The sequence below is a fragment of the Carettochelys insculpta genome, chromosome 15 (genome assembly GCF_033958435.1).
Source record: "Carettochelys insculpta isolate YL-2023 chromosome 15, ASM3395843v1, whole genome shotgun sequence".
Classification (NCBI taxonomy): domain Eukaryota; kingdom Metazoa; phylum Chordata; order Testudines; family Carettochelyidae; genus Carettochelys; species Carettochelys insculpta.
Genome location: NC_134151.1, coordinates 10434957 through 10459456, shown reverse-complemented (window position 1 = coordinate 10459456; position 24500 = coordinate 10434957).

Below are 24500 nucleotides of genomic sequence, written 5' to 3'. Positions count from 1 at the left end.
TGAAAGCAAGTGCAGCTCCACTGACATCAAAAGGTCAGTGATAGCGGGCACAGTTACTGTACGAGTTTCCCTTTAAAGAGACATGGACTGAAATACTGATTGGTGTAACAGAGATTGAGAAAGGTAGTCCCATCATCCCATCTCACAATCACAGGCACACAAACTCATTGCTAACCCAATTTCTGAGGAGCATCTTTCCCCACAACTTGTGTCTTTCCCAACCCCCAAACCCTGCTTGCTCCTGCTGCCTGCTCCCTTTCACTTACTGCTGTTCATCTCCCCTGCCCACCATTTTAACTCGGCTCCAGGGCAGGGAGAGGAGATGTAGCCTGAAATAGTACCTGCTGTCTGACTGCACATCAGAGACAGGTAGGAGAAAGCCCCAGCTGAACAGGAGATGGAAAGGGTTGATGCCCTAGCACTTCCCACCTGCAGTAACCAGACATTCTGTTTCCCGCCATAACAAATGACCAGATAATGCCAGCTCCCCCATTTTACCAGGCTCTCCAATCAAAAACCAGATATCTAGCAAAGCATTTTCCCTCCTACACACGTCCACTGTCTGTCTCTCTCTCTCTCTCTCTCTTTTTCCAGAGGAGGATTGGAACTGGAATAGCATAAGTATTAAAAATTAGGAATAAGGAAGTTTGTGATTTACCTGACTCTGCTATGCTTGGTCTTGTGCAACGCTATCAAATGTTCATCAGCACTAAATTTATCCATGGAATATTTTGAAAAGAAAAGGGGAAGGGAAGAGAAGATAGCTCCCCATGCAACTTTCCTGATTTTGGCTCATAAAATAGACCATGTAAAATAATAGCAAGCAAAGGCAAAACAACCCATTACCTGCCACAGGGAGCAAATACAGTCATGTCTCTTGTGCATGAACATAAGCACTCACAGATAGTTAATAGAAATATTGTAAAAAAATTAAAATGTGACCTAAATTCAAGTCACTTTTGCACAGTGAGATCAGGAGTTTTGTGTACCCCAAAAAGCTCGCCCAGTAACTACGTAACTAGCAGTCTCATTATGAACCACAGCGTCACATGCTGTTGAATATCATATGCATAGCTGTGAATTTTGTATTAAATAAAAACAACAATGTAAATGCTGGGATTTTGAAGTAAATGCGGGAATGCTTCCTTGGTAATTACAGTAGTGACTGGCTCCTTGCAGAATATTTCTGACATTATGTATTGCCTGCCTACCTTATTTATTCATTGACTGATGCTGTGTGCCTCTTTATCATAAATATTTAATGAGGACTGAGCACATGATGTCTCAGCAGAGCAGAACTGTAGCTCCTAGTTTTGAGTTCCAGGTTCTATTCCTGCCACTAGTCTGGCATGAACTTGGTAGTTCTGTGCCTTGTTCTCATACTACTCAGTTCCTTGTGTGCTTAGATTGTAAACTCTTGAAGCAGCTAGCACTATGGGTCCCTGATCTTGGGTGTGGGGTGGGTCTCAATGTGCTTCTGTCATACAACTGACAATCACAAAAGGTTTAGCTGCTAAAGGATATAATGCATTTATTTCATTCTCCCATACCATTGTCAAAGATCTCACCAGCCTTTAATGCACTTAGAGGTCAGCAGCATCCACAGACTGGGCAGCGTATATGTCAACAGTGGCCAAACATCTTGCTTTTCTCTTTTGTACACACAGAAGCCATCATCCTCCTGTTACTTTTAGAGGTCCAGTCATATCAGACCTTCTCTATTGGTTTAATTTAAAACCTGCCTCTCTTTGGGGTTTCTTGCTACTCCTTGTCTGTTCTAGCTGCTTTTTATTTAGATTAAAAATTGTAGTTGGCAGGTTCCCTACTGGGAGTCAAACAGCCTCCTTTTTAACAGAAGCATAGCAGTCATGGAAATGGTAAGGACTTGCCTATTCCCACCCACTCGATTTAAAGTGGCTTTGTATGCTGCATGCTGAGACCTTATACTTGGGTCACTGCAAGGTTAAATTTTTCCAGTACTGATTTTCTAAGTCAACAAATTTTAAAAATGAATTTAAATGTTATAGAGGAAAAAAAGTCTCCTGAAAAATCGTCATCTGCCCCACTACAATATGCAGTTAGATAGGAATGAAATATATTCTCCATTAATACAGTGGAGTTGATTTAACTTACATTGATAGAAATTGAGAATATTTTTATTATGCTATAATTCTTCTCTGCTCGTTTTCTTCAATGCCAGTACTGTGCTTAGAACTAATTTTCATCTATTACACATTTCATAATACTATTAGTCTGATTAATTAATCTATAATACATCCTGGAGACTAATTTGTTTACTCCTAGTGGGCTCATTAGGACTTGCCGTATGAATGTGAAATTAGATTTTAAAGTGAACCACCTTCTAAAGATTGAATCATATGTCTGTTTTGCAGAAACCTGACAAATGAAAATCAGGTAATCCATATCCCTTTGTTTATGTGCACAAGCGCATTAAAGCATGGCTAAAGCTTAGAGAAAAAGCTGCCAAGCTTCCTGAAATTAGATAAATGATTTCCTTAATATTACCGATAGTTTATATACTACCCACCAAAATAAGGTGAATTGGGATAGTATGCCATTTCTTCATATTTGAATATGGTAGTATCTGCATTTTCTTTTTCTTCACAGGACATCTGCTTTGTTATTTCTATTTATTAAAGAGAAATTCTGCCTCCTATGATTGGGTAAGCTCAATTCCTAAGCAGTACATTGACCAAACCTTGCGAAATATGCGTGTTTCTTCAGCTGTTGTAAGGAAGTCTGGGGCTTACCAAGTGCTATAGCAACATACTGTCATTAAATTAGCCTTGCTTCCAAATTGACCATCAGAAAGCTTTCCTTTCCACATACTTTTTTCCTAAGAGTTCTGGTTTGCAAAATATTCTACTAGAAATGCATGGCCGTTTTCATGAATGACAATAGTGTAGGTAATATCAGAAAAGAAGAGAATGGTCAAGTAATATGCAGGAATTTCAAGTCCTGCAAGTGAGTTCTTACTTAGTTCTTGCACACTGTTTTAGATTTCTAATATTTTTAATCTCTGAAATGTTCATTTATGCAATTTCTAATTCTTTCAATATTTCTATTCTATAATTACTATTTATTCTAACTGGAAAAACAATTGAATACACTTCATTTTAAGAACTGTTCTTAAAGGGACACATCTAGTTTATTGTGGTGATGAGTAATCTTGAAAGATTCATGGGGTAGCTAAAATAAGTACCCACAAGTTCAGCAATTCACCCTTATCCGAACCTATTTGGTCTGCGAAATTGGATTGAAATGTCCACCAAGACAGGCTATCTGATAAGATTTCATGTTAAGCTATTTCTATGTGAAAATTCGGACTTTCTCAGGGGAAAAATCAAAGGTTCATTAAATGAAAATATTTATTTAAGCATTTGTGTCTCTTCCAAATTGTCACCAAAAACATTTACATTAAAAGGAAAAATGAATTGGTTGTTTCTATTAGTTTGCCTGAATTGGTTTACCCACCCTTAGGCTATGTCTATTCTAGACTAAGAAGGTCAACTGCAGAAAAACAATTCTAGCTATGCCAGTTGAGTAGCTAAAATCAATGTATCTATGCTTGCCTAACTTGGCTGTCAATGCTGGGGACGGTCTGTGGGAGAGTTTCTCCCTTCAAGCTCCCTTATTCCTCAACTGCAACCCCTGAGAGGTCATTTCCCATGTCCATACTAGATACATGTAATCAGTCCTGAAAAGATCAACCCTGAGTGGGTCAAGCTTCCTTCCATGGTAGTGTAGATGTCACCTTGTATGCTCTCAATGATGTGTAGGCATAAGCTTTCATAATGCTACTGAAAAATTACCTGTGCATTTAAAAGAAAACACACACCTACATATTGTAGTTATATTTTTAGCACTTCTCTTTGCAGCAGATTTTATATGCTTTATTTATCATCATGCTACTTATATAAAATAATACCCACAACAGGAGCCCTGTTCTTTCACTCAGCAGAGACACCCCAAAGATCAGTCCTTGAAGTGAAATCTTGGCCTTAATGAAGTTAATAAGAAGTGCATCATTAAATTCAGTTGGCATGAGATTTTTTCATCCTGTTTTTTAAGCACTATGAAACCATCATCACTCTCTTTACTTCATGTCAAAAAAGTGACCCAAAAGTATAATTTAGGATGAGAAATGGCAGTTCTGTGAGAGCTTCCTGATATTGTAATTATATTACTTCACACAAATGTATGTTGTGTGTATTAATAAATCTGCCAAGCTTAATCTGAGACATTCGCCCTACTATTAGATATCAGACATGCATCCAATCTATTTCACTGCCTGTGTACACTCTTCGTCAGTTGCTCAGCATAACATTAATTGAATATATAATGTTTCTGACACCAGTGCTTTACTACTGTAGTGCTACTTCTGTGATACAACACAGTGCTTTATGCAAAAACTTGAACTGTTACTCTTTCTCCTGAATTATGGGAAAATGATGTTACCCACTGTTGACTGTTACTGCTACTATAAATAAAGATTAATTGTGAGTCCCCTTACATCAGGGAAGAGTGGTGCTAATGGTTTTGTTTTGTCGTAAGCGATTTTCAAATTTTGGAGGAGGAGTGGATTGCCAGATGCCAACTAGTAAGGAGGCCCATAAAGGGGGCACCAGCCAAAGGGCCTCATGTGACCTCACCACGTGACTCCTCCTTTCCTCACCCTCTGCCTGGGGTGCCCAGGCTTTCCCCATTCTGTCCCTTTCCCATCAGTGTTCCCTGCAAGCTGAGGGCTTGGACGTCCATTCAGGATAGATTCAGGTGCTTCTCTATTGATTAGCAGGGTGCCCACAGCCTCCCTCAGTGAGCATCATGTGTTTCTACTGATGGTGCACATCTAGATATGCTTCAGTGTACATAACAAAATTTGTTATGCACATGAATGGAAAAAAAAATAGAGGGAACATTGTCCCCTATCCCACCTGGGATGGGTCTCTGTTCCACTGCACTGGGCAGCAAGCAGAGTCCTCAGTAGCATGACCGACAGCTGCCTTGGAGAGTGGAGCTGTCAAACTCTTTCACCTCCCCATCCCACGTTACCTGGTGATGAGGGTGGGGGCACTCTGTCCCACTTTGCTACACTGTGCTGGGCATCATACCCTCATAGTGTGGTTTGAGGCTACCTGGAAGAGCACAGCAGTCAGGCAGCCAGGAGAAGCTTTGGCCTCACTTGTTCCCTTCCAGCTCTGGCCCCACCAGCTGCTGGCCCTTTGCTCTTTCCCCATGGCATCTGGGGAGGATCGTGTTTTATGATGCAAGCCTTCATACCCCTCCCACTCTGTCTCCACCCTCACACCATTTTTGTGAGATCATAGAATCCTGTGGTTGGAAGAGACCTCCAGAGGTCATCAAGTCCAGCTCCCTGATCAAGGCAGGACCAATTCTAACTCAATCATCCCAGTGAGGGATTTGTCAATCCATCCCCTCATCTTGGTCACTAATAAAGATATTGTACAAAACCAGCCCCAGGAGCAACCCTTGGAGGATTATGCTTTATACTCATCACCAACCAGATAGTAAGCCATTGATCACAATCCATTGAACCCAATGACCTAACCAGCTTTCTAGCCACCTTACAGTCCATTTATCCAATCCAGACTTCTTTAAATTGCTGCAAGAATACTGTGAGACACCATATCAAAAGCTTTGCTAAAGTCCAGGTATGTCACATCCACCACCTTCCCCTTATTCACAGAGCCACTTACTTCATCACAGAAGGCAAACAGATTCGTCAGATTTGATTAGCCTTTAGTGAATCCATCTTGACTATCTCTGATCACTTTCCTCTCTTGCAAGTGCTTCAAAATGAATTCCTTGAGGATCCCCTCCATGATTTTTTCATGGACAGATGTGAGGCTGACAGGTCTGTAGTTTTTTGTAGTCCTCTGTAGTCCATAGTTCTGAGGTCTCTCTCTAGGACAGTGGTGGGCACCCTATGACTCATGGGCCACCTGTAGCCCAACAGGGTAATCTGTGAACTGCAACACATTTTGGTGACATTTACCATCCGCGGGCACCATTTCCCACAGTTCCCAGTGCCCACAGTTGTCACTTCTGACCAATGGTAGCTGTGGAGGTGCCCCTTATAGTTGAAGGGTCTACGGGAACATACTGGCTACAACTTCCCACAATTCCTGGTGGCCAGGAACAGATAACTATGGTCACTGAGAGCTGCAGGTGGAGGACGATGCCCGTGGTGGATTAATGTCAGCAAAAGGTCTCATGGACCACAATCCTGTTATTCTGCTGGTCTGCAAGTTGCTCTTCATTGCTAAAATATTTGCTTAAAAATCGGGTTCAGTAAGCAACCAGCATCTTGTAGGTGGACCATAATTAAGTATTCACAGTAATATGCACTTTATATAATGGAAATTTTAAAACTTCCAAGGCATTCTTCCTATTACAATGATTCGTAAATCATTAAACAAGTCTTAAGCCAAAATAATTCTGTATTCCCATAAAACATTTTTACTTATATAGATCTTGAAAATGTATATTTAGCTTTTACAGCCACTGAATTATACCCCTTATAAAATGTATTATTGTTGAGTATTAAAAAAGAGTTGGAGAATTATTCAGTATTACTGGAACATCATGGCATACTCATGGGCAGATTTGTTTTTTCCCAGAAGAGTTCTCTTGTGTTTATTCCTGTAGGATATTAACATCAGTAGTGTATTTTTTTGCTCTCCTGGAGACACTGTTGCACTGAAAATTGTACTGGTGAACTGGTGAAAGTTAAAAAGGTAGTAGATGCCACCACTGTTCAACTGTTCTGTGTTGATAATATTTGCCATTTTCACCACCTCCAGTATTCTACATCACTGTTAGAACTTTCTAAAGGCTTATCTACGCTACCATGGGAGATGTACTCATGCAGGCTCGATCTTCTAGAGTTGAACTTCACACTAGTCTGGACGTGAGAAATTGAGCACTCAGGGGTCACAGTTGACCCCTGTACTCCTTGTGAGACTTGAGGAATAGAGGAAGTCAAAGGGAGAAACTCTCCCATTGACCTTCCCCCGTATAGACAGACAAGTTAGTCATACGCTGTGTGGCAGACCGCTGCCTGTAGGCTGCAAGAGCCTACTAGAAGGTTGGTATGCCGGCTGGTGGGCTAGTGCCTTCCTGTTCCCTAAGTGAGCCTACTTAGGGCAGGCAGCTGGGGCCTTGTTAGACTCAGTTGTGGCTGATTCCTGATCAGCACTCACGGTCAGCTGAGGCCCTGTACTCTCTATAAAAGGCTCCCTGCCTGGAAGCAGGGCAGAAGGTTTTGGAAGGTGCACCAGAGAGCAGGAGCAGAGCAGCTACAGAGCAGAAGCAGGAGCAGAGTGAGAAGGTACTACGGGGAGGCAGTGGGTGAAGTGGCCCAGGGTGAGGTTGCTACATCGGGGCAGGGGTGAAGGCACTGCCAGCTGCCTCTTGTCCTCTTAGGGACCCTGGGCTGGAGTCCAGGGTACAGGGTGGGTTAGCCAGACAGAACCTCCCCCCCCTTTTGCTCCACTCCATCTTGCCTTTCCTAGGTGCTTCAGAGCACGAAAGGGTTAAACGGAATAGCCCAGCCCTGGAATGCCCGAGAGCGCAGATGGGCTTATCTTAGCCATGGCCTTTGAAGCTCTGGAGCAAAGCTAAGAACAATGGGCTAATTAACAGCTGGGCCTCGGACTGCCCTGGGCTAATTACCATCAGTTGATTCGCCAGGACACTTGTCCCAGACAGGAGGAAAAATCTCCAGCCGATTAAGACACAAACGCCCTTAATTGTCTACCTCAGGTGTGAACTACACCCTTGAACTCCCTGTGAGACCCAGTATCAGACAGTTTAATTCAATTAAACCAAGGAAGAAGCCTATGTGACCCAATGGGTATCAAAGAGGGGTCCACAACTTAAGAGGGCGTCCATGAAAGGACCTGGAAAAAAAGAACTATAAGGAAAGAGTGAAGGCAGGAAAAGATCAACTCTGTCCTGAGATAAGAACAAGGGTAGAAATTTGCATCATGTTTTTAAGGGCTTGTCTACACTTGCCATGGTAAAAAAATCAAGATAAAAGGGTTTCCTCTTGTTGGCCAGAGGGACTAATTTGATTATTGATTTGGGTAGGTTCGCCAAACTGATTTAAAGGTTAAAGGTTTGCACCTTTTCCTGGGTTAACTTTAGTCCAGAGCAAAATATGTAAGTGCCGCCCTCTCTTGTGAGCATTGGGCAGCCCAGAGCCAGGCTTCGCCACTCACAAGAGACAGGGAAGTGACCAGTGGTTCTGTGCTGGTTAGTTTCCTGGCTCCCCGAGTTAAGTGAAATTTGATTTATGTGAGGTTGCACAAAAATGCATCCTCTGCATAAGTCGTGGGTCTACTTTATATTTCTATCCAGGTTTGCTACAGTTTCCTGGGTTCTATTGGTGGCCTTATAGCTTAGCCCTGCAAGGGCTGAGCTGGTTCAGTACCTGTGTTACTCTGCAGGGGAAGTGTTTCTGTGCCTTTGCTAGGGAAGACCAGAGCTTCTGGTCCAGCAGGACAGGATGGTGGGGAGCCCCAGAGGGCACAAAGGCAGGCATCAGTGGCTTAATCACACCAAGGATCAACCCCAAGGGATTTCTGTGATCCAACCCCTCACAGCCCAAGTCCACACTACTAACTAAATTGGCATTGCTACAATTGATGCAATGGTATTGATTTAATGAATTTGGTGAAGACTAGCTAAATCAAAAGGAGAACGTTTGCCATCACCATAGACTGGCATAGAAGACACTGCTGTAAGTTAACCTAAGTTATATCAACTTTATTTACGTAATTTACATAGCTGAAGTAGCATAATTTAGATTGAGTTGCAATATTAGAATAGAGCATCCCTAATGTACTTTCATTCATACATTATTTAGGTTTCTGATAATGAAATCAGATAACCTACAGAATCCATATTCTGAAGAACTTCTCATGCTTTCAGTTAACCCTGCTGAAAGGCAATTGATATTTATCTTGATCAAACGTAAATTTTTGTTCACATTTGCTAATTACTAATTACAGCTAATTACTAACAAGTATGTCCAGAACCAAGGGACTCTGTTATATGAATCCAACCATTGACCAATATTGTCTAAAGGCTTGCAGCTAGTATCCAAATCAGAACAACAAAGATATCAAGGCAAAAAAGCAGTCCAGAAGCACTTTAAAGACTAACAGCTTTCTTGGGACAGACCCACTTCTTCAGATCATAGGCACTCTAGAACAGACTCAATAAATAAATAATATTTATTATAATAAATAAAAATTGAGTCTGTTCTGGTACGGCTATGATCTGAAGAAGTGGGTCTGTCCCACAAAAGCTCATCACCTAATAAATTATTTTTGTTACTCTTTAAAGTGCTACTGGACTGCTTTTTTGTTTTGATAGCATATAGACTAGCACAGTTATCCCTCTGTTACTAAAAATGTCAAGGGAATTAGATACAAGATATCATTTATGATATATCTCTAGTTGTTGGAGCTTGAATTTAAGATGTGAAAAACAGCTCAGAAGAAATTAACTGTCTTTACAGTTTTTTGGGAGCAAGGACCATCTTTTTCATTCTTACTCTCTGTCCCTCTCTTGTATCACATTTTTGAGCATGGACTCTTCAATATTCATTGAACGAATGGCTCACTTACTTAGACTTTGGGGAAATCAGATATTTATCTGATCTTTATCTTAAAGTCCTTAACCAACTCCTATCTTCACAACAACAACTAAATCATTGTGCCTTTTAAAAACATTTATAGATCATCTTTCACTGTTACAAATATAGAGGGTCTGATTAAACAAATCTTTACTAATATAAATAATTCCTACTTTGCTGAGTAGACACAGTGGAAAAAATCCCGTTGTCTGCTCTAAACCAATTTCAAAAATGATTTAATAGGAACTGAGACATTTCCCATAAAAATATTTTTTATAAAATAAATTTTCACTATTTTCTTCTGTGCTCAACCCTATCAATGTCAAATGCAATATGAATCAGGTTTAGTGGCCAATCCTACAAACCCTTACTCACTATCCCTATTTACATGTATCTCGTTCCAAAGAAGCCACTATGTTTTATTCATGGTGGTGAGCACTATGGCTCATACTAAGGGCCCGACTTTCAGAAGTGCTGAGGACAGCCAACCCCAGCTGCAGTAAATGAGAGAACCTGGGTTGTGAAAAAGTAAATCTGAGATGAAAGCCTGACTCCATTAAAGTCAACTGGAGCTTTGCCACTAACTTCAGTGGGACCAGGATGTCACCCCTGGTCTTTCAGTTAATGACATGGATTAAGATATGGATGCCAAATCCTACTGAGGGCTCTAAATGTGGCTGGTGTAAATTTTTTTTCTTTTTAATAAAACACTTTTGTTATCGCTCTTAATATTATTTATTTTTTCTTTCCAAATTTTTTTTATTTTTATGAACAGTAAAATTCTGTCTCTTTCACCTCCTTTTACTCCATTATATCCCCCAACACTCTGCTATTGTGTCATTGTGTATGTTCCACAAGGATAGCTTCAGAAAAAGAGCAATGTGTTCCAATCTTAAAACGAGATTCTGTTTAAAAATACTACTTGATGCAAAAGACATATTGAGAACGTTATAGTTAGTAATGACATTGTTCAAAGATTAAAGTTGTTTGTGACTGCAGTTACAAATTAGGAAAACATAGTGGGTGGTTAGTTTTTAATTTCTTCCATCCTTTCATTTAAGGGACACAACAATAAATCTTTAGATAGCAAGAGATAAATATTAGACATGGTGTCAAAATAATTGAATTGAGCTCCATAATAAGTATGCATTTTGACAATAATATAGTGGTATCTCTCTGGAGAAGCCCTAGGACTAGAGGAAAAAGATAGTAAATATTATTCTGAAGAGGGAATGAGAGGGGTGTTTTGTTATTTTTTTTTCCTGAGGAAAAAATATTTTGCATTTAAAAAGTGAGGGGGTAGATCATGAATTACAGACTTCTTTTTATACATAAACTAAATCGTTAATGCTTTCCTGAAATGTTGTGTTGTGTTTCTTCTATTGTATACTTTCTCTGGAAGAGAAATGAACGCCTTCACCTCCTATATGGTGACAAGCTATCCATCACAGAACTTTCAACAAAATATTGAAGCAGGAAATGTGACAGAGAATATTCACATTTGTTTAGGTTCTTAGGGTAGACAGCCAACATTAAACCATACTTTCTCTTTTCATGTGCAACAAATAAAGAGCCAAAGTATGTTCCTCTAAAAGAGAAAGAATCACATTGCTTGGGAAGATGATTGGGTCTATACTACTGTATTATTTTTAGTCATATCAAAATACATACCAAGAATGAATACATTAGCTTTGATTTATGGCATTCTGTGGCTGATAGCAGGGTCTAGAAAGGCTAGATTTGGCCAAAAATTTCAGAAGTAGATGGTGATTTTGGGTGCTTTCATTTTTAAATGCTGAAAATCAGGGCTTTTCAAGGTTTTTCAAGCTGCCTATTAAAAATTGAATCACCTTTGAAAATCTTGGCCCTTGGCTCCCAAAATCTTCGAACCTCTTTACTCTGGTGCCTGGCAGAATTAATATTTATTGTTGGGGGTCTCCTAATCTCATGGGTTTAAATTTCAGTTTGTAAATCTCCAGCTAGACAACAGAACTTTAGCAGTCTAAATTGGCACAACTTACTTGGTAGTAGACCAAGGTAATTTTGATGTTTTCAAAGTGAAGGGTGCAACTGAAGAGACTAAAATGGAGTTCTTCAAATGTACAGAACCTTTCCTCTTCCCTCCAACATTGTGATGTGCATGTGCACCATTGCTAGAGATGGTACCCATGACTGAGACATTTGAGACACTGAAGGCAAAAGCAGAGAGAGAAGCAACATTACCATTCAGGAAAAGGGAAGCACCTCCACTTAAATAACATCACTGAGCGGGAGGGGCCAATGTTTCCGGCCTGATGCAACCAAAAGGATCTGGATAAACTGGAGAAATGGGCTGAGGTAAACAGGATGAAGTTTAATAAGGACAAATGCAAAGTGCTCCACTTAGGAAGAAATAATCAGTGTCACACATACAGAATGGGAAAGGACTGCCTAGGAATGGGTACAGCAGAAAGGGATCTGGGCGTTATAGTGGACCACAAGCTAAATATGAGTCAACAGTGTGATGCTGTTGCGAAAAAGGCAAACATGATTCTAGGATGCCTTAACAGGTGTGTCGTGAACAAGACACGAGAAGTCATTCTCCCGCTCTACTCTGCGCTGGTTAGGCCTCAGCTGGAGTATTGTGTCCAGTTCTGGGCACCGCAGTTCAGGAAGGATGTGGAGAAATTGGAGAGGGTCCAGAGGAGAGCAACGAGAATGATCAAAGGTCTAGAGAACATGACCTATGAAGAAAGGCTGAAAGAATTGGGCTTGTTTAGTTTGGAAAAGAGAAGATTGAGGGGTGACATGATAGCAGTTTTCAGGTATTTAAAAGGGTGTCATAAGGCAGAGGGAGGGAACTTGTTCTTCCTTGCCTCTGAGGATAGAACAAGAGGCAATGGACTGAAATTGCAGCAGGGGAGGTTCAGGTTGGACATTAGGAAAAAGTTCCTAACTGTCAGGGTGATCAAACACTGGAACGAATTGCCAAGGGAGGTGGTAGAATCTCCATCACTGGAGCTATTTAAGAAGAGGTTAGATAGCTGGCTTTCAGGGATGGTCTAGAAAATGCTTGGTCCTGCCATGAGGGCAGGGGGCTGGACTCGATGGCCTCTCGAGGTCCCTTCCAGTCCTACTCTTCTATGATTCTATCAGAGAAAGCAACAATCAAGCCATCCAAATGTCATTCATGATAGAAACATTTATTAGTCATCTTGGACATCAAACTGAAGGCTTCTGGTGTTCTACTTCACTAGAAAGAACCCCAGTAACACAATCATGTCACACATTTCTTGGAAAGTCTCTGATTTGGGGGGAGGATGATTTAAAAAAAAACTCAGCAGCTGTCAGTCCTGTCATCTATTGCAAATAAACTGTTATTGTTGAAGTAAAAAAGCCACAAACACACATACACAACATTCCATTTAATAAATCCGAAGACTCAAGAACACAAGGTGAAGGACAGAATGAAGCATGCAGCCTGCTGCTCCAATGCTTCACTGAGAACAGATGGTCTTCTGAAACATCCATTTGTGAGCATTCCATAATAAAGATTAAACTTGCGTATCCCCTACCAGAGGTGCTTTGGGCAGCCTGCCAAATTAGAGGGCAAATTCTTGGCCTTCCCCTTTCAGCATTTGATTCCATTCCACCCCCACTGACAAATCTTTGCATATAAAGGCAAGATAAAGGATTTTTGGTACCATTATTTTTCAGCTATAGAGAGTGATAAGGAACTGTCTTATTGTTCCAGACAGTAATCTTACAATAATGTTTTTAGTCATACGTGTGTTTGAACTATATTCTGTTTACCACGTGTGTTAGGTTGATAATTAGACAATAAATGCAGGACATTTTATCATTGAATCTGTCCTTGTGAGCTAAGTGTGGAGGTGTGACAATGAGGTGGCAGCTGTAACTCAAATTGTAAACACAGTTGGGAGTCGGTTATAAGTTAATTTCATGAGGTTCTTGTCAAGAGTTGACTGCAAACTATCATGTCTCTGGTTACAAGGGATCTCACTTATATATAATTACACAATAACTTGGATAGTTATATAGAATAAACAATAGTGTCTTCTAAATAATATGAATACAGCTTAATGTGGTATGAATTCAATTTCAGAGATCCATGACTCACCTTTTGTTCTTGAAAATTCCTTTTAGAGAAATTTGTCCATCTGACACGTTGTTGTTGCTAACTCTCTTTGATATATACATATATAAGCACAGTATAAAGAGTGCATTTAACATATGAATGAACTATAAATCAGCATATCAATAAGCTTTGACAATGAACAAACTAATATTTATTTAGGGCCAGACCCTCCTACCTATGACATCAATGGAAGTTTTCCCCAGTGATTTCAGTGGAAGGAGGGCCAGGTCTATATTGCACTTGGCCTAAGTTAGTTGTTTTCTTTCCTGCAAAGGCTAAAAGTGGAACACATACTTGTTACTATTTTCTTTCTCCCATCTTTAGTCATTCACTATCACTATTCACTAATTACTCAGAGAATCTTTTGTGCATTTATATAATTCTTTTAACATTTGATGAAATAATTTTCAGGACTACTATTTCTCTACAGTACTGCTTTTGCCTGTTTATTTTTATTTTAGATAATGAATAGGTGTGAGTCATCTATCTGCATTTTGCAAATTACTGGATAAGTTACTGGCTAGTTTTTCTTCTCCCCTTTTATTGCAGTTGTTTGAATGCCAGTGTAGGAGAATTTATTAGTGATTTTCATGACTGTTGTCATGCTAGTTTATAGGTTTGTGACATCATACCTGGGAAAAGTGATTGACAGTGTTTTGGAAATAAGCCTGGGTATTTTGAGAGACCATGGCCCAATCTAAAAAAAGAGGAAAGTTAATGCATTTGATGCACAGTTTTACAATGGATAATTTAGTTGGATATGCTATAGATGCTAAAAGAAATCTAGAGAGATGAGTTTGCTGAGCAAAGCCTTAGAATTGCCTTTAAAAAAATCACCTTAGGCCCCAGCTAAAAAGAGCATCCAGTAATTTAAAAATTGCAACTGAAGTTGGGTACAATATAAATTGACCAGTGAGCACTGGTAGGGCGAAACTACATTACAGCATGTTATCAAATCTTACCCCACCTCAAGAAGAGGTCTCTACTACAACACATTTTTATAACCTGATTATAGCATGGTACGTCCATGCCACCACTGTCAGGGCAAACTGGGGTCACAACCATGCAAATGGAAAGCTCATTAAACAAATTTGACAATCTTTTGTAGATTGGAACCTTGGTGATAATTTTACTGCTTTTCATTAACAGTAATTCTGTTTCAATTAAATCAGCACGAATTCTGAACGTGCAAATAAAAGTACGCTAGGATATAATTTATTTCCCCTATCTTCTTCCCAGGCATTTTCTTACCTAAAACAAACTGTGATCTTAGGCCAAGGATAATAACCACTCGGTTCTGTAATCAGAGGATTCCAATCTAATAAACTGAGACCTGGTGTCTTTGGTCAGTACTTTTCCTTAAATAATTGCAGTGTCCACTTTCTCGTCACCCAGCACTCAATTTGGCATCAGCAGAAGTTCTGTGTGCCAAGAGGCTGCAGCACTGTGCCTTAGGAGAACACGTATTTCATGGAAGCTGTGATGTTATTTGAATCAAGAATTGGGTCAATGATGCTAAAATCTTTGCAGTCATGCAAGGGGATCCACACAATCCAGTCCATGTTTGCTGAAGAACCTATTCAAATAAGAGTGGGGCCACATTTAAAGAGAATGTTTTATCCTAAAAGTAAGTATTTATATTGCTTTTTTATGTATGACACAAAGGCCCATTTGATGCCAGCTGGCAAAGGGTTTTCTATTGTGCAACAGCAACTCCTCACTGGCCTGACAAACTGAGTATGTCTAGCACACTGCTTTCCTAGTGTACAGGGGTGCCAGGGGCTATGGCCCTCCTATTTTTTACAGGCCATATGGGCAAATGAGAGAGGTCGGATCTGTAGAGGAGCGAGCTGGGGACAGGATCTTGTAGGGGAAGAGGCGGAGTGGGTCCTAGTGGTCAAGGGGCGGTGAGGGAATGGAGGCAGGGTGCAGGTGGTGTTGAATAGTTGGGCCACAGCTCAGGAACCTTCCTTTCCGTTGGCTATGTAGATAAAGCATGTTGTAAACCAATACAATGGAAGTTCCATTTATATGAAGTTAATAGGAAGATGGGAAGTTAACAGAGTTGCAAGACACTGGAGACTGAACCATGGGGGTCTTGTTCTGTCTCTAGTGGCAGACAGTGACTTTGGGGTACATAAGGGAAAGGCAAAGATATACCCCTTTATCCTTCAGTGAGATAGAAAAAAGGACCATGCTTTTTGCATTCATAATAGGAGGATACAAGCTGTGTTGGTTGGAAATGCTGGGAAACTGCGTAGACAAGATACACTACTTTAGTCAATGATTTTAGCCTGTTAAGTTTAGAGTCTAGCAAGTATGTAATACTACTTGTTTTGTACGCAGTTGTCTTTGTTTCCATCATTATCCTTATTCACTGTCTCTTAAATATTAATCTTAGAATATAAATTCATGATTGTCTCCACTAGAAGTATATCAGGGTTGTGTGTTATAATGGAGCTGATCTTCCTCTAAACCAAGCAATCTGGTGCTTGGATTGTGACTTGGAAGACAGGTTACCTGCTAATTTCTGTGCACATCAAATGGTTAAGGGCTGGACACTGCAGAGGAAAGCTACAAGGTGAATTTGGGCTTGGGGTGCTCCTATTGTTAACCTTCAAGGCAAAGTAAGATCTGGCAGAGCCCAGAAGAGATTGTTTTGGTAGTTCATGGGAATTTCTCTGGGACTCCTTCTACAGCACAGTCCTCCTGTGCCCCATCATTGCAATCTAACTCAAACATTCAATTCTTTGAACATTTATCTAGTACCAAATAGGAAACAAATATTCCATTGGAAGAATGAAGTCTAGAGACAAGGATCAGCCACTTCAAAGGCCACTTGCTCCTCTTACAACTTATAACAGTGAGGACAAGGAGGTGACGTCTTAGAGGACCAAGTTCTGTAGTGAGAGAAACAAGCTTTCAAGTCACACAAAGCCACAGTGTTGACTACTAAAAATCATGGACTGAACAGAGCCTGGATTTATCGTTTATTACGTCTAACACACTAACCCCCCACTTTTTGTCCCATGACTATAAATGTTAATGGTCTACTCCGTCTTGAATTGTCCCTTAACTACTTTTGCTAACCAATATGTTTCACCTTGCATTTAGCTGTGACACTAGGAATACCTTTCCTAGACATGCAGAAGAGCTCTAAGTAGTTAAAAAGTATGTTTCTCTGACCAGCAACAGTTGGTCCAATAAAAGATATTACCTCACTTAATTCATCTCTTCAATATCCTGGAATGGACAGAACTACAGCTACCTTGGGTATACTTTATAAATGGGACAATTAGTAAAACTGTATCAGATAAAGCCCAGCTCATCTGCTGGGTCAGAAAAAATTATTACATGATTACACACACTAACGTGTGGGTGTTTATTTTTATGGGTACACTATCTTTAAAACTAGATAGTGCTTAATATCCCATTTATCATTCTATAATCCTATTAGCAACATTGTGTTTATAAAATTGTAGAATAATAGAATCCTAGGGCTGGAAGAGACCTCAGGAGGTCATCAAGTCCAGCCCCCTTCCCAAAGCAGGATCAATTCATATAAAATCATCCCAGCCAGGACTTTGTCAATCTGGGACTTAAAAACATCTAGGACTGGAGATTCCACCACCTCTCTAGGTAACTCATTTCAGTGCTTTACCACCCTTCTAGTGAAATAGCTTTTCCTGATATCTATCCTAGACCTCCTGCACCATAACTTGAGACCATTGCTCCTTGTTCTGCCATCTGTCACTACTCAGAACAGCCTCACTCCATCCTCTTGAGAACTCCCCTTCAGGAAGTTGGGGGCTGCTATCAAATCACCTTTCACTCTTCTCTTCTGCAGACTAAATAAGCCCAGATTCCTCCAGCTCTCCTCATAGGTCATCAACTCCAGGCTCTATGAATATCTTCATATTTTCTTTTCAGAAGGGGCATGTTAATGAGTCACTTCAGGACAGGTTAATGACCCACTGATATGCATATTCAGTGCCTCATTAGCATAATGGCAGCCAGTTGCACTTTGGAAGTGCTGCTTTCGAAATGCAGACTAGCTGTACAGGTGCTTCGAAATAAACCCCACACTTTGAAATTCCTTTATTCACAATTCATTTTGGTTTAGACTTTGGAGGAATACTGCTTTTAACCAGAGTACCAGTAGAAGGGAAATCCTGCTTATGCAGAGCAGACAGAGTCACCTGGCACAGAGGACATAGGGAAACTCTACCCAAGGGAGAAGAGAGTAAAAAGCCCCCAAAACTGAAGAGGTTGAGATCTGGAGTATGCAGTGGACTCTGGTCCCTTCCCTGCTCTTCTCTCTCCCCAACACCTGGCATTAGTGGAGCCCACAGTAGGCACCGCACCCTGGTCCACCACACAAAGGAAAATTACAGGATCCACCACAGTAGTGTTTGCCATTTGCCACAACACAAACTTTAATACATTCTTAATAGTTTAAGTACTGGAGCAAGTGTGAAGCCGTGGGCAGTGGGTGAAGGCCCAGCTGGGGGAAGCATGTCCCAGCCCCACCCCTTCTGCCTGAGGCCACACTCCTCCCCTTGCTACCACACTTATGGAATAGTGTATGAATTCTCAGCCTACCTGGAGGGTGTTCATGCAAAGGAAACCTATATCCTCCTGCCGTTTGCCTATCACTGCTTAAGAAGCAATAATTATAGTGTCTCTCTCTGGCCCTTGAAAAATGCAGCAGTGTTTAAGTTGATGTAACATATGTTGCTCTGGGGTGTGGGGTGGTTACACCCCTGACCAACATAAATTATGCTGACATAAACTGTGGTGTAGTCTAAAATATGGATTGAGTAAATGTCCATGTTAGACTTTATACCAGTTAAATTTAGTTGCTACAGAACAAATGGCAATAAACATTTTCTGCTGCCTCTTTCCTTGTGTAAGTGTTGAAATATTCTTTGTGTGTGCACTTTTGTTGTTGTTAGGTTGCTCTGAGTGCAGGGGTTTGGTTTTTTTTGTTTGTTTTTTTTAAATCTGGTCTGATGTTATCTGTATATGAAGTGGGATTACTACTACAAATGTGGGTGGACACATGAGTCTCAGTCCTCGGTGTAAATCAGCAGAGTGGAGCTATACTGGTTACAGAAGAAGGTTTGGCTAAGGATATGTTTGACTTTATGGTAAGTTTTATAAAGTAAATTATTGATATTACAAATTTTCACACTCTTCAAGTGAAGCATATTCTCAAATGCATGGTCTTCTCTCACCTTACTGTGTTGGAAAGATTTCATAAATATTCCCAACTAAGGGAGTGTTGTGTGGTTTACCACCGAGTCAGGATGGTTATAACAAGGGCAAGTCCAGCAGGACTCAACCCATCACAGTATCTTTAAACAGATATGGTTAACAAACGAGTCATGTGCTTTTGCCTCATTATCCTGTCCATCACAGCTGATTACCAAGTTATGTGCAGAAGTAGAAGCTCTCCATACTAATGAGTATTCTCCCTTTGTTGTGACTCATTCAGTGATACCACTGTTTGCAGCATCACAATTGATTACCATGGAAGTGAGTTTGATGTCACAGAACATTTGATTGTTTACTTCATTGTGAATGTAGTTGACAAGAGGAATTGACTGATTAGGAAGGAAAAAGCTTCTGTTACACACATGCGTGCTTGGTAATCAGCACTGACAGGGAAGGGAATACAGAAAAATACATGGCAGTTAGAGTGAGTCAGTAATGAAATATGGTTTGAGGATGCTGGCTTGAGGATAGATTACTGTATACAAGATTTTTAAGCATTGTATATATTAACATTAGGATAATCTTGTCACAAAGCAGTGAAGCACAAGTAGGATTTTGAGTATCCATATTTAATGTTAATGTGGTCAGTTATTGATTGGAGACTTGGCTACAGAATATTTTGAGCTAATTGTATAATATACCTTCAAATATATTGAATTCCAATATTAAAGGAAGATCAGAATGAAAAATTAGCACAGTAAGTGTATGAAGACAAAGGGGAAGGGCTAGTCCAGCCTGTGACCCCGTCCTCAGGCTTTGCTGGCCCCTTATTTCGACAGGGAGCACTTGTGTGTGTGGATGCTCTGCATTTCCTTCTGGGGCAGCTCCTTTCGATGTTCCCCGTCACTACTTCAACGCTGAACGTCAATGGCACCAGCCCCGGAGGATGTGTAGACGATTCTTGTCAAAGTAGCCTATTTCGATGTTCTTACTTCAAAATAGGCTACTTCAACGTAGTGTGCTAGTGTAGACGTAGCCTTTATGGATATAGCTCCAAACCCAAATGCTGTCTTTTCAAATGTCAGTATAAATTAATTTTAATTGCCAAAGGAATTTTTCCTTTCAGATCAGGGTAAGTTCCTGAAATTGACACCAATGTGAAAAACAAATTTGTTGCTCACTCCAAATTCACATCTTTAATGGAAAAGAAAGTTATGGGCAAATAATAAAAATAAAAAAAAAATCTCATCTGCCTAGAGTCCATCTGTATGTGTCTGTAGGTAGCTTCAAACACAGAGATTATGCCTTCAAAGTTGTTCCACTCAGTTGCAGATGCCCTTCACTAAGCAAATTAAAACCCAAGTATATTAGTCCCCAAATTACAGGAACTATAGATACATGGCTACAAAGCCATGGTTATGCTGGCATAACCTGTAATGTAGAAGAACCCTATAGAAATAGAAGCACTTTCCTTATCTCTGTAGTAACACATGCCTCAAGCAAGTCTGAACAAAGGATACTTTGGTCAACATTACTGTGTTTATACCCAGTGCAAGATCAGCATGTGTACATCATTCATGGGTGAGGCTTTTTCACAACCCTGAGCACCACAGCTAGGCTGAATTAATTTGTAAATGTAAACCAGGTCTTAGGGTATCATAAATGAGTAAAGCAGTTGGTGAATCCTATTAATTTTTTATTTTATTTTATTTATTTTTTGTCGGTAACATAAACATGTGATAAGTGGACAAAGGTAAATAATCTTAACTAAATCCTATGAAACTACATTTTTAACCCACTTGTTGAAAAGAAGCCATTCAAGGAGCACTCTTGAGACAGGCAAATAATTAATATTAAAACTGTTGAACTCAAATTAAATCTCAATATTTCTTTCTGTTTACCAAGCTTAACCTCTGTCTACTTTCAAGAAGTAGATAGCATAAATATTCTGGTGTTTAGCCAGAGAAGCTGTTAGTACCTTAAATTACAATAATATCTCTATACAATAATTCTTTAAGGCCGTGTCTACCCTAGCTCAAAACTTTGAAATAGCCATGCAAATAGCCATTTTGAAGATTACTAATGAGGCACTGAAATGCACATTCATCACCTCGTTAGCATGCCACCAGCCGCGGCTCTTCAAAACTGCCGCTTTTCATTGCCACGTGGCTCATGCAGACGGGTCCTTTTCAAAAGGAGCCCCGCCAACTTCAAAATCCCCTTATTCCTATCATCAGATACACTCTGCTTTCCAAACATTTATGCATGCACCCAATTTTAAGCAAATCTCTTGATGTATTCAAATGCTTAAAGATAAACACACAAATAAATGTTTGCTGTATGGGGACCTAAGAAAAATTCCCCTTTATCATCAGCAGGAGAACACTCCCACTCATTTTAAAGAAAAATTTACTATAGCAAAGATTTGCTGGTTAGGTCATGAAGGAACCTGTTTCTTCAGAGGAGAACATCTAAAGCTAAGGTACAAAGAAAAATTAATGATTCCAACTGTCTATATGCAAGTCCATTAATTCAAGTTGGATGAGGTTGGTCAAAACCTAATAATATAGACATTCCCACTCATGCTGTAGCCTGAGTTTGAATCCCATCAGTGGAGAAGGGTATAAGGGAACATCTTCGCTAGGTGGGAGATCAACCAGGTCAGGATTGGTCTTCTGGATTTAATTTCATGCTCTTAGTGGGAACACATGAAATCAAATGATCAGAGGTCGACTGTTTCAGCGTAACTCCTAGTGTAGGTCGTGCCATATTGATAAGAGAGCGTCTCCAGTCAGTGTAGCTGCTGTCTCTCAGGGAGGTGGAGTACCAATACCAAGAGGAGATGCTCTCTCAGGCTGTCTTTACACAGCAAAATTATCTTGAAATAACAACAGTTATTTCAAAATAATTTTGGTAACATCCAAATGATTTATATCATGGGTGTCCAACCTTTTGGCTTGCCTGGGCCTCATTGAATGAAGAGGAATTGTCTTGGGCCGCATATAAAATATATAATATAGTTAATGTATATAAATCACATAATAATGTTAAAAGTTTACGATCTTGTGGGGCCACATTACTAGCTGTCCAGGGCCGCATGCAGCCCGCGGGCTGTGGGTTGGACACGCCTGATTTACATGCTGTATCAAAATAGCAGGTACATTATTCCAATTCCAGTAAACCTCATTCCATGAGGAACAATGCCTATTTTGAAACTGCTTTTTCAAAGTAGGCACTCTTAAGACATGGAATAGTGCTATTCCAAAATAATGCCACTGGAGGTCATTATGGCTTATTTTGGAATAGCACTAAGGACCCAGACATGCTATTTCAAAGTAGAAGGGTGCCATTTCAAAATGCATTTTGTGCATCAACGTGTTACTTTGGAACACAAAATGCATGTTATTTTGAAATAGCTATTTCAAAATATTTTATTTTTCCAATAGCGCTGCTGTGCAGACATAGCCTACAGTTGTGCAGGTACACCAGTATAGCCTTGTAAGTGTAAACAAGCTGTGAATAGCAGTGGTCTTTGCTATTTCATGCTCTCTAATTTAGACACCCACCAGTTTTAATCAGGCCTGTGATTGACATATTCCAGTTTAACAATACAATAGACATTTAACACAAAACAAAGTGCTGGCTCTCCTCTCATTTTAACTGTTAAGTACTACTGTAGTAAAAATGTTACTGTGATATGCCCAAAGTCACTGTCAGCCTTGTCCTTCCATTATGCCTGGTGTTGTACATCCTGCACAGGAGCTGATCCCTTGATTTGTAACTAGGTGTCTTCAGTGATTCAGTGCAGTTCTTTCTGATTTGCACTAATGTGAGACAGGAGTCAGGCCTCTAGGTAGATCTGCAGTTCCCAGCTTTTCCAGACGGGGATCCATTTTGACAATTCAGAAAGACTTGGTGATCCAAGACAATTCAAAACCAGTGGGTAAGAAGGGGTGGGAGAGGGGAGAGCAGAGCCGTAATTAGCTAATTTTGTGCCTCAGGCAAGAATATAAATTTGTGTCCCCTTATGTTTATATATTCGTAATAGTTATTTCATATAAAAGGGGAAATATATTAACAAAATAAAAACAACATTTTCTATAGGGAGTCAGAGCTGTGGTGACACTTATCCCCAAACTGCTCCACCCAGCTTAAACCCCACAATTAGGGGTTTGGGGAGTCACACTCAGGAGCTAGGAGAGTCACACTCAGGGGCTGGAGGGGGCGAGGGGAGTCCAACTAGGGTTGGAGGGGGCTAGAGGGGGCTAGGGCAATCACACTTGGGGGCTAGGAGTCATTCAGAAAATGCAGGGGGCAAGGGGAGTCACACTCATCGGCTTGAAGGGTCTAGAGGAGGCTAAGAGAGTCACACTCAGAGGCTGTGAGTCACTCAGGCTGAAGGGGGCTAAGAGTGTCTCACTCAGGGGTAGGGGAGTCACCCTTGGGCTGGAGGGGTTCTAGGGGAGTCACACTCAGGGGCTGCCAGGGGTTAGGGGAGTGAGTCACTCTGGCTAGAGGGGGCTAGGGGATTCACACTCAGAGGCTAGGAGTCACTCAGGGGCTGAAGGGGGTTAAGGATGTCTCACTCAAGGCTAGGATTCACTCACAGGCTGGAGGGAACTAGGGGAGGCACAGGGACCCCTGTGGCTGGAAGCCAGCTGGGGTGCAGAGCGTCGGCTGGCAGTGCCAGCTGTGCGAACCCTGCTGGGGTCTGCAGGGACTCCACCTCCTGCAGAGGCTGGAACCCAGGGCTCTGATCATCTCTGCTCTACCTCCCAACCTCAGACCCAGGCCCCCACCTTACCTGAGCTGGACACTGCTCTTCCAGTATGTACTTCTCTGCCCTGCAACTGAAATGATTCTCAGTGTAATTGATTGGCTGAACTGCCTAACGAAGTGGGTCTGTCCCACAAAAACTCGTCACTGAATAAATCTTTTTTGTTAGTCTTTAAAGTGCTACATTTCTTTTGCTTTGTTTTGTCTGACGGCTATTAATCCAACTGAGAAGTTGAGAACCACTTCAGGAGTGTGAATTGCTTCTTAAAAACCACCTGTGGAGCTGCCCAGCCCAGCCAGCAGCCCTTTTGATATGTAATTGTGACCCATGTTTGGGTCCCAACACATAGGTTGGGAAACCCTGAGCTAGCTAGTTCTACAGCTAAGTTTACTGTTGCCGTTTCACTGTTGGATTGCATAGCTGTATGTCCTATTGGTAGTGCATCTAGACCAGTACCTGTGAAATCAAGATAAAGTGATGGTTATTTTCCCTTTTGTTTTTTCACAAACAAAGAAATTAAATACCAAATTTTACATTATGTACTGTTGAGCTTACAATGTTAAATATTCCAAAGTCAAGGAATGCAAAATTATGACTTAAAAGAATTATGTCACCCACAGAACACACTCCCAATGCACAATATTGAACTGGAGTTCAGTTCAATACTATATACACTGAACTAC